The sequence below is a fragment of the Myotis lucifugus genome, unplaced genomic scaffold (assembly GCF_000147115.1).
Source record: "Myotis lucifugus unplaced genomic scaffold, Myoluc2.0 scaffold_685, whole genome shotgun sequence".
In the NCBI taxonomy this organism is placed as follows: domain Eukaryota; kingdom Metazoa; phylum Chordata; class Mammalia; order Chiroptera; family Vespertilionidae; genus Myotis; species Myotis lucifugus.
Genome location: NW_005871733.1, coordinates 249,671 through 257,290, shown reverse-complemented (window position 1 = coordinate 257,290; position 7,620 = coordinate 249,671). Strand labels below are relative to the sequence as shown.

Here is a 7,620-nt window from a genome sequence, read left to right as displayed (position 1 = left end):
AAGTGCATATGGAACATTCTCAATGATAGACCACATGTTAGGACACAAAATAAGTCTTAACAAATTCAAGAAGTTTGAAATCATATCAAGCATCTTCTCAGATAATAATGGCGTGAAACTAGAAATCAACTACAATAAAAACACTAAAAAACATTCAAACACAGGGAGGCTAAGTAGCATGTTATTAAACAATGAATGGGTTACCACTGAGATCAAGGAAGAAATAAAAAATTTCCTGGAAATAAATGATAATGAACACACAACTCATAATCTATGTGACACAGCGAAAGCAGTTCTGAGAAGGAAGTTTATAGCATTACAGGCCTACCTCAAGAAACAACAAAAAGTTCAAATAAATAATCTAGAGCAGTGGTTCCCAAACTTATTTGGCCTACCGCCCCCTTTCCAGAAAAAATATTACTCAGCGCCCCCTGGAAATTAATTTTTTTAAAATTTTAATAGCAATTAAACAGAAAGATATATGTATTAATGTTTCTACCTTTTTTGTAAAATATAGTAAAGAAAGGTGTAAATTAGAAACATTGAAGTTTGAAATTATGAAACTATTTATTGAACTCAGAATAGAAAGGTAATACAAAAAAAGTTAAAACAAATGCACCTGTGGCCATCACCGCCCCCCTGGATCGCTGCAGCGCCCACCAGGGGGCAGTAGTGCCCACTTTGGGAATCACTGATCTAGAGTCTCATGTGCAGTGGTCTGGGCTGTCGCTGCGGCGATGGGCAAAACTACCGACTTTTGGGGTCCAGGAGCCTGGCCGATCCTGTGCAGAGCTTCAATCGCTGGAAGAAGAAACACAGTCATAAGCATTGTCAAAGAAAGCAGTTGAGGAAGCAGCTGAAGAAGCCCGAGTGGCAGGTCGAGCGCGAGATTATCAGCCACCTCATGCTGAACTATGGGAAGATAAATGTAAATGAAATTACAAGATTTTCAGATCTCCCCTTGTCTAAAAAAACATTGAAAGGTTTGCAAGAAGCCCAGTACCATTTGGTAACTGAGATACAGACGCAGATCATCGGGTTGGCTTTGCAAGGTAAAGATGTCCTCAGAGATGCCAAAACTGGATCTGGCAAGACTTTGGCTTTCCTTGTTCCAGTGCTCAAAGCTTTATATGGTCTACAGTGGACCTCACAGATGGCCTGGGGGTTCAGATTATATCACCTATGAGAGAGCTAGCTTAACCTTTGAGGTTCTCTGAAAAGTAGGAAAGAATCATGACTTTTCTTCTGGTCTCATCATTGGTGGGAAGGATCTGAAACATGAAGCTGAGAGGATCAATAACATAAATATACTGGTTTGCACACCAGATCGGCTTCTTCAACACATGGATGAAACAATATGTTTTCATACTACTAATCTCCAAATGTTAGTTCTTGATGAAGCAGATAGAATCTTGGATATGGGCTTTGCTGATACCATGAATGCTATTATTGAGACTGTTCCCAAGAAACGTCAGACCTTGCTTTTCTCAGCAACACAAACCAAATCTGTAAAGGACCTTGCACATTTGATTTTGAAAAACGTTGAATATGTCTGGGTTCATGAGAAAGCAAAATACAGCACCCCTACCACTTTGGAGCAGAACTACATAGTTTGTCAGTTAAAGCCAATATAAGTGTACTCTATTCATTCTTGAGAAGCCACCTGAAGAAGAAAAGTATTATATTTTTCTCCAGTTGTAAAGAGGTTCAGTGTCTAGAGCGAGTGTCTTGCCAGCTATCTTCTGGTATTTCTATCCTTGCTCTGCATGGTCGACAGCAGCAGATGAGAAGAATGGAAATCTATAATGAATTTGTTCGCAAGAGAGCTGCAGTACTCTTTGCTACTGATGTTGCAGCCAAGGGACTGGATTTCCCAGCTGTGAATTGGGTTCTTCAGTTTGTCCTGAAGATGTCAACACATGTATTCACCGTGCAGGTAGAACTGCCAGGTATAAAGAGGATGGGGAAGCTTTACAGATTTTGCTGCCCTCAGAAGAGAAAGGGATGGTGCAGCAGATCCTCCAGAGGAAAGTGCCTGTGAAGGAAATCAGAATCAATCCAGAAAAACTTATTGATGTCCAGAAAAAACTAGAATCATTTTTAGCTCAAGATCAAGATTTAAAAGAAAGAGCTCAAAGGTGTTTTGTTTCCTATATGCGTTCAGTATATCTGATGAGGGGTAAAGAAATATTTGATGTGAGCAAGTTACCTATACCTGAATATGCCCTGTCTCTTGGTCTTGCTGTGGCAACATGGGTAAGATTTCTTCAGAAAATGCAGAAATAACCAACCAAAGAATTGATAGTGAGTCAAGATAAAAAAGTAAGTGAGCCAAGGGCCCCCTCCCTCACCAATGATGAAGAGGAAGAATTTAGAGCCTCTTCAGTGAGAAAATGTCCATCCTTCAGAAAGGTGGGAAAAGACCAGAAGGGACAGAAGACGGATTGGCTAATGGCATTAGTGATGAAGAGGAAGAAGAAAAGGAAGGTGAAGAAGAAGCGGAAGAGAAACTGGGAAAAGCAAATGGGTATCAGCCTCATTCTGGCCTTAGCACTGATGAGTCACAGAAGCAGAACGAAGCTCCCATGCAGTTCTTGGACAGAGATGATGATAATGAGGAAGAAGAAGATGAACTTGGTGCTGATTTCTTTAAGGTGAAGCAACACAATGTGTTTGGGTTGGACCTTAAAGAGAATAAAGCATTACAGAAGAAAGAATCTTCTAAATCCAGTGTCAAGAAAAAAGTGAGCAAAGTCGCAGAAGCAAAAAAAAGTAATAAAGAGAAATTTTAAAGTGAATAAGAAAATAATGTTTACTGATGAAGGGGAGTTGGTTCAGAAGTTGCCACTTTCAGCAGAGGAAGAGGACGACACTGCACTGGTGGTATCAATTTGGATAAAGCAAAGGAAAGGCTTCAAGAAGAGGACAAATTTGACAAAGAATAATATAGAAAGAAAAATTAAGGCAAAGCATCAGGAGAAAAGATTGAAAGAAAGGGAAACCAGAAGAGAGGCCAATAAGAGGCAAGCAAAGGCCAAAGATGAAGAAGCCTTTCTGGGTTGGAGTGATGATGACGATGATGGATTTGATCCAAACACACTTCCAGATCCAGATAAGTACAGAAGCTCTGAAGAATCAGATAGCGAAGAAATGGAAAATAATATTAGTGATACCAAGAAGAAGCAGGGCATGAGGAAAAGGAACAACAGTGAAGTGGAGAACATGGGACTCACAAGTCGTAACAGAAAGAAGGCCAAGTGGGAAGTCTTAGAGCCGTTGGATACGGGCCTGTCTTTGGCAGAGGATGAAGAACTGGTGTTACATCTGCTCAAAAATCAAGGCTAAATATTTCCTGCTCTGTCTTCTCCTTGAAACCTCTGGTCATTGTTATATGGACAAGAAGTTGAAAAGCTGTCGACTTTGGGGAAGTTAGATAATGTGAGTCCTAGGCCCAAAGGATGCATTCCAGGCAGAAGTGAAAGTATCTAAGTCCCTTTCACAGCAAACTCAGAGTGAGGGGGGGGATCCTCAATATCTTGATCCCTTTTCCAGCATGTGCTCTGGTAGATTGTCCTCTTGGGCTTTATCCTGTGACATCTTGTCACTGGAAATGCTTGCTTTGTTTTAATAGCAAGATCTGGAGACACTGTTTCATTGTTAGAAATTTCTTTTCTTATCTTACAAAAGTGTCTGTGCTGTTACATAAAATTGCTCGCATTTTTGATTATTTAATATCTTTAAAGAGACAGAATATGATGGACCAGCCCTAAAAAAGACTGAGTATTTTTTAATTGAGATGATTAATAATAAACACATTTCCTATAAAAAATAATGTAACTCTACAACTTAAAGAATAAGAAAGAAAACCACAAGAAAAGCTTAGAGTAAGTAGAAAGAAGGAAACAATAAAGTTCAGAGTGGAAATAAATGACATAGAAACTAAAACACAGTACAAAAGATTAATGAAACCAAAAGCTGGTTCTCTGAAAAGGTAAACACAATTGATGAACCTTTAGCCAGACTCTCAAGAAACAAAGAGGACCCAAATAAAATCAGAAATGAAAGTGGCAACTTAACAACTGACATCACAGAAATACAAAGGATTGTAAGAAAATACTATGAACACCTTTCTGCCAACAAATTGGACAACGTGGGCAAAATGGACAAATTCCTAGAAACATACAATCGTCTAAAACAGGAAGAATCAGAAAGCCTGAATAGGCCGATAACCACTAATGAAATTAAAATAGTAAACACACACACACACACACACACACACACACACACACACACTACTCACAGCAAACAAACATCCTGGATTCGATGGTTTCACAGGTAAATTTTACCATACATGCACAGGAGAACTAACATCTATTGTCCTCAAAGTATTCCAAGAAACTCGAGAGCAAGAGACTTCCAAGCTCTTTGTACGAGTCCAGCATTATCCTAATTCCAAAACCAGATAGAGAAACTACAAAGAAAGAAAAATATAGGTCAATATTCCTCATGAAAATAGATGCTAAAATCGTCAAGGAAATATTAGTAAATCGGATCCAGCAATATGTTAAAAAGATGATACACTGTGACCAAATTGGATTTATTCCAGAGATACAAGGTGATACAATACTCACAAATCACTAAACATGTTACATCACAGAAAATGAAGGACAAAAATCACATGATCATATCAATAATTGCATAAAAGCATCCAACAAAATCCAGCACCCATTTAGGATACAGTTAACAGAGTGGGAGTAGAGGGGTAATACTTCAAAATAATAAAGGCCACATGCGATAAACCTACAGCCAACATAATACTCAAAAGGCATAAACTAAAAGTATTTTCCTTAAGATCAGGAACAAGACAGGGATGTCCACTTTCGCCACTCTTATTCAACACAGTACTCAAGCCCTAGCCACAGCAATCAGATAAGAAGAAGAAATAAAAGGCATCCAAGTTGGAAAGGAAGAAGAAAAACTGTCATTATTTTCAGATGACATGATAATGTAGATAGAAAACCCTAAAGATCCCACCAAAAAAACTTAAATGTAACAAATGAATTTGACAAAATAGCAGGATGCAAAATTAGCATCCAGAAATAAATATATTTTTATTTTCTTTAAAAAAATTTAATCCTTACCTCGATACATGCTTAAATATAGGAAAGGAGATAGGGAGGGAAAGAGAGAGAGAGACATCGATATGAGAGAGAAACATTGTTTTGCTGCCCTCCATGTGCATCCAAACCAGAGTCTCAACCCACAACCCAGCTATGTGCCCTGTTTGAGAATTAAACTGGCAACCTTTCAGTGCACAGGACAATGCTGAAACAACTGAGGCAGTTTGGCCAGGCTTTATGGCATATTTATATACCAAAAATGAACTCTCAGAAAGAGAAACTTTAAAAATAACCCCATTTACCATTGCAACAACAACAACAACAACAACAAAATAAGATAACTAGCAATAAACTTAACCAAGAAGGTAAAAATCCTGTACTCAGAAAACTATGACATGGCAAAAAGAAACAGAGGAAGGCACAAACAAGTGGAAGCATATATCGTTTTCATGGATTACAAGAATGAACATAATGAAAATGTCCATACTACCCAAAGCAATCTACAGATTCACAGCAATCCCCATTAACATACCAAAAGCATATTTCACAGATTTAGAATATTCCAAAAATTTATATGGAACCAAAAATCCAAAACCAAAAAACAAACAAACAAACAAAAACAAAACCCCAAAAACCGATTAGCCTCAGCAATCTTGAGAAAAATGAACAAAGTTGGGGAATCGCAATACCAAATACCAAACATACTACAAAGCCATTGTAATCAAAACAGCCTGGTACTGACACTAGACCAGGTATATAGACCAATTAAAAAACAAAAACAGAAATCAACCCATGCCATTATGGTCAATTAATATTTGACAAAAATGCTAATAGCATATAATGGAATAAAGATAGTTGCTTCAATAAATGGTGTTGGGAAAATTGGACAAGTATATGGAAAAAAGAAAGGAAACTAGACCATCAACTTATACCATAGATAAGAATAAACTCAAAATGCATAAAAGACTTAAATATAACTAATGAAATCATAAAAATCCTAAAAGAAAACACAAATAGGAAAATCTGAGACATATCACGCAGTAGTATTTTTGCCAATATATCTCCTAGGGCAAGAGAAACAAAGGAAAAAATAAACAAATGGGACCACATCAAAATAAGTTTCTGCACAGCCAAAAAATAAAAAAACAAACCATCAACAAAATGAAAAGAGAACCCACTGTATGGGAGAACATATTAACCAATGATTCATCTGATAAGAGGTTAATTTACAAAATATCTAAAGTATTCATACAACTCAACAAAAGGAAGACAAATAATCCAATTGAAAAATGGGCAAAGGACCTGATAGACATTCCTCAAAAGAGAACATACAGTTAGATTTCCAATAAACATGAAAAATGCTCAACATTACTAATCACCAGAGAGATGCAAATTAAAACTACAAAGAGGTATCACCTCACACATGCCAGATTGGCTACCATCAATAAATCAACAAACAACAAGTGCTGGTGAGGATGTGGAGAAAAGGGAACCCTAGTTCACTGCTGGTGGGAATGCAGACTGGTGCAGCCACTGTGGAAAACAATATGGAGATTCCTAAAAAAAAAAAAAATGTATCTGCCATTTGACCCAGTGATCCCACTTCTGGGAATATGTCCTAAGAATACCAAAACACCAATCAGAAAAAATATATGCACCCCTATGTTCAGAGCGGTATTATTTACAATAGCTAAGATCTGGAAACAGTCCAAGTGTTCATCAGTAGATGAGTGGATAAAAAAGCTGTGGTACTCTGGATCTGTTTTTGTTCATCAGTTTATGTTGTTCATTATATTCCATAAATGAGTGAGATCATGTGATATATATCTTTCTCTGACTGGCTTCAACAGGGGGTTGAGGGCATGAGTGGGGGGTGGGTAATGGGGGGATAAAGATGCATATGTAATACCTTAATCAATAAAGAAAAAAAATTAAAACAAAAAGCTGTGGTACTCAATGGAATGCTATGTGGCTCTAAAAACGAAGGATCTCTTATCCTTTGGGACAGCATGGCTGGACATGGAGATTACTATGTTAAACTAAATAAGCCAGACAGAAAGATAAATATCACATGATCTCACTCATATGTAGAATCTAATGAACGAAATAAACTGATGAACAAAATAGGTCCAGAAGCATGCACGCAGGCAATACACTGACAGATCTCAGAGGGGAGGGAGTCGGGGAACAGGAAGAGATTAACCAAAGAACATATATGCATATAAGGATAGCCACTGGCACAGACAATACTGGGGTGAAGGCCTGGGGTGGAGTGGGGGCCGGTGGGCAGGGGGGGGTGCAAATGGGTGGGATGGTGGACATCTGTAATACCCTCAACAATAAATAATATTTTTGAAAAGTTCTCTTCATTGAGGAAGAAAGCAGGCAAATTATAGAAAGTAAGTGGTGCTTCATAAATAAAGAGGGCCATATACGACAGTTTATTAAAATCATTACTATTCAAGGAAGTGCATATTAAACCATGAGGAGATACCTCTGT

The 7,620-nt window shown here is 37.8% G+C and overlaps 1 pseudogene; it reads left to right on the top strand.

Moving 5' to 3' along the window:
- Nucleotides 1–706: 706 nt before the first annotated feature.
- Nucleotides 707–3,345, top strand: LOC102430912 (annotated as a pseudogene).
- Nucleotides 3,346–7,620: the final 4,275 nt, after the last annotated feature.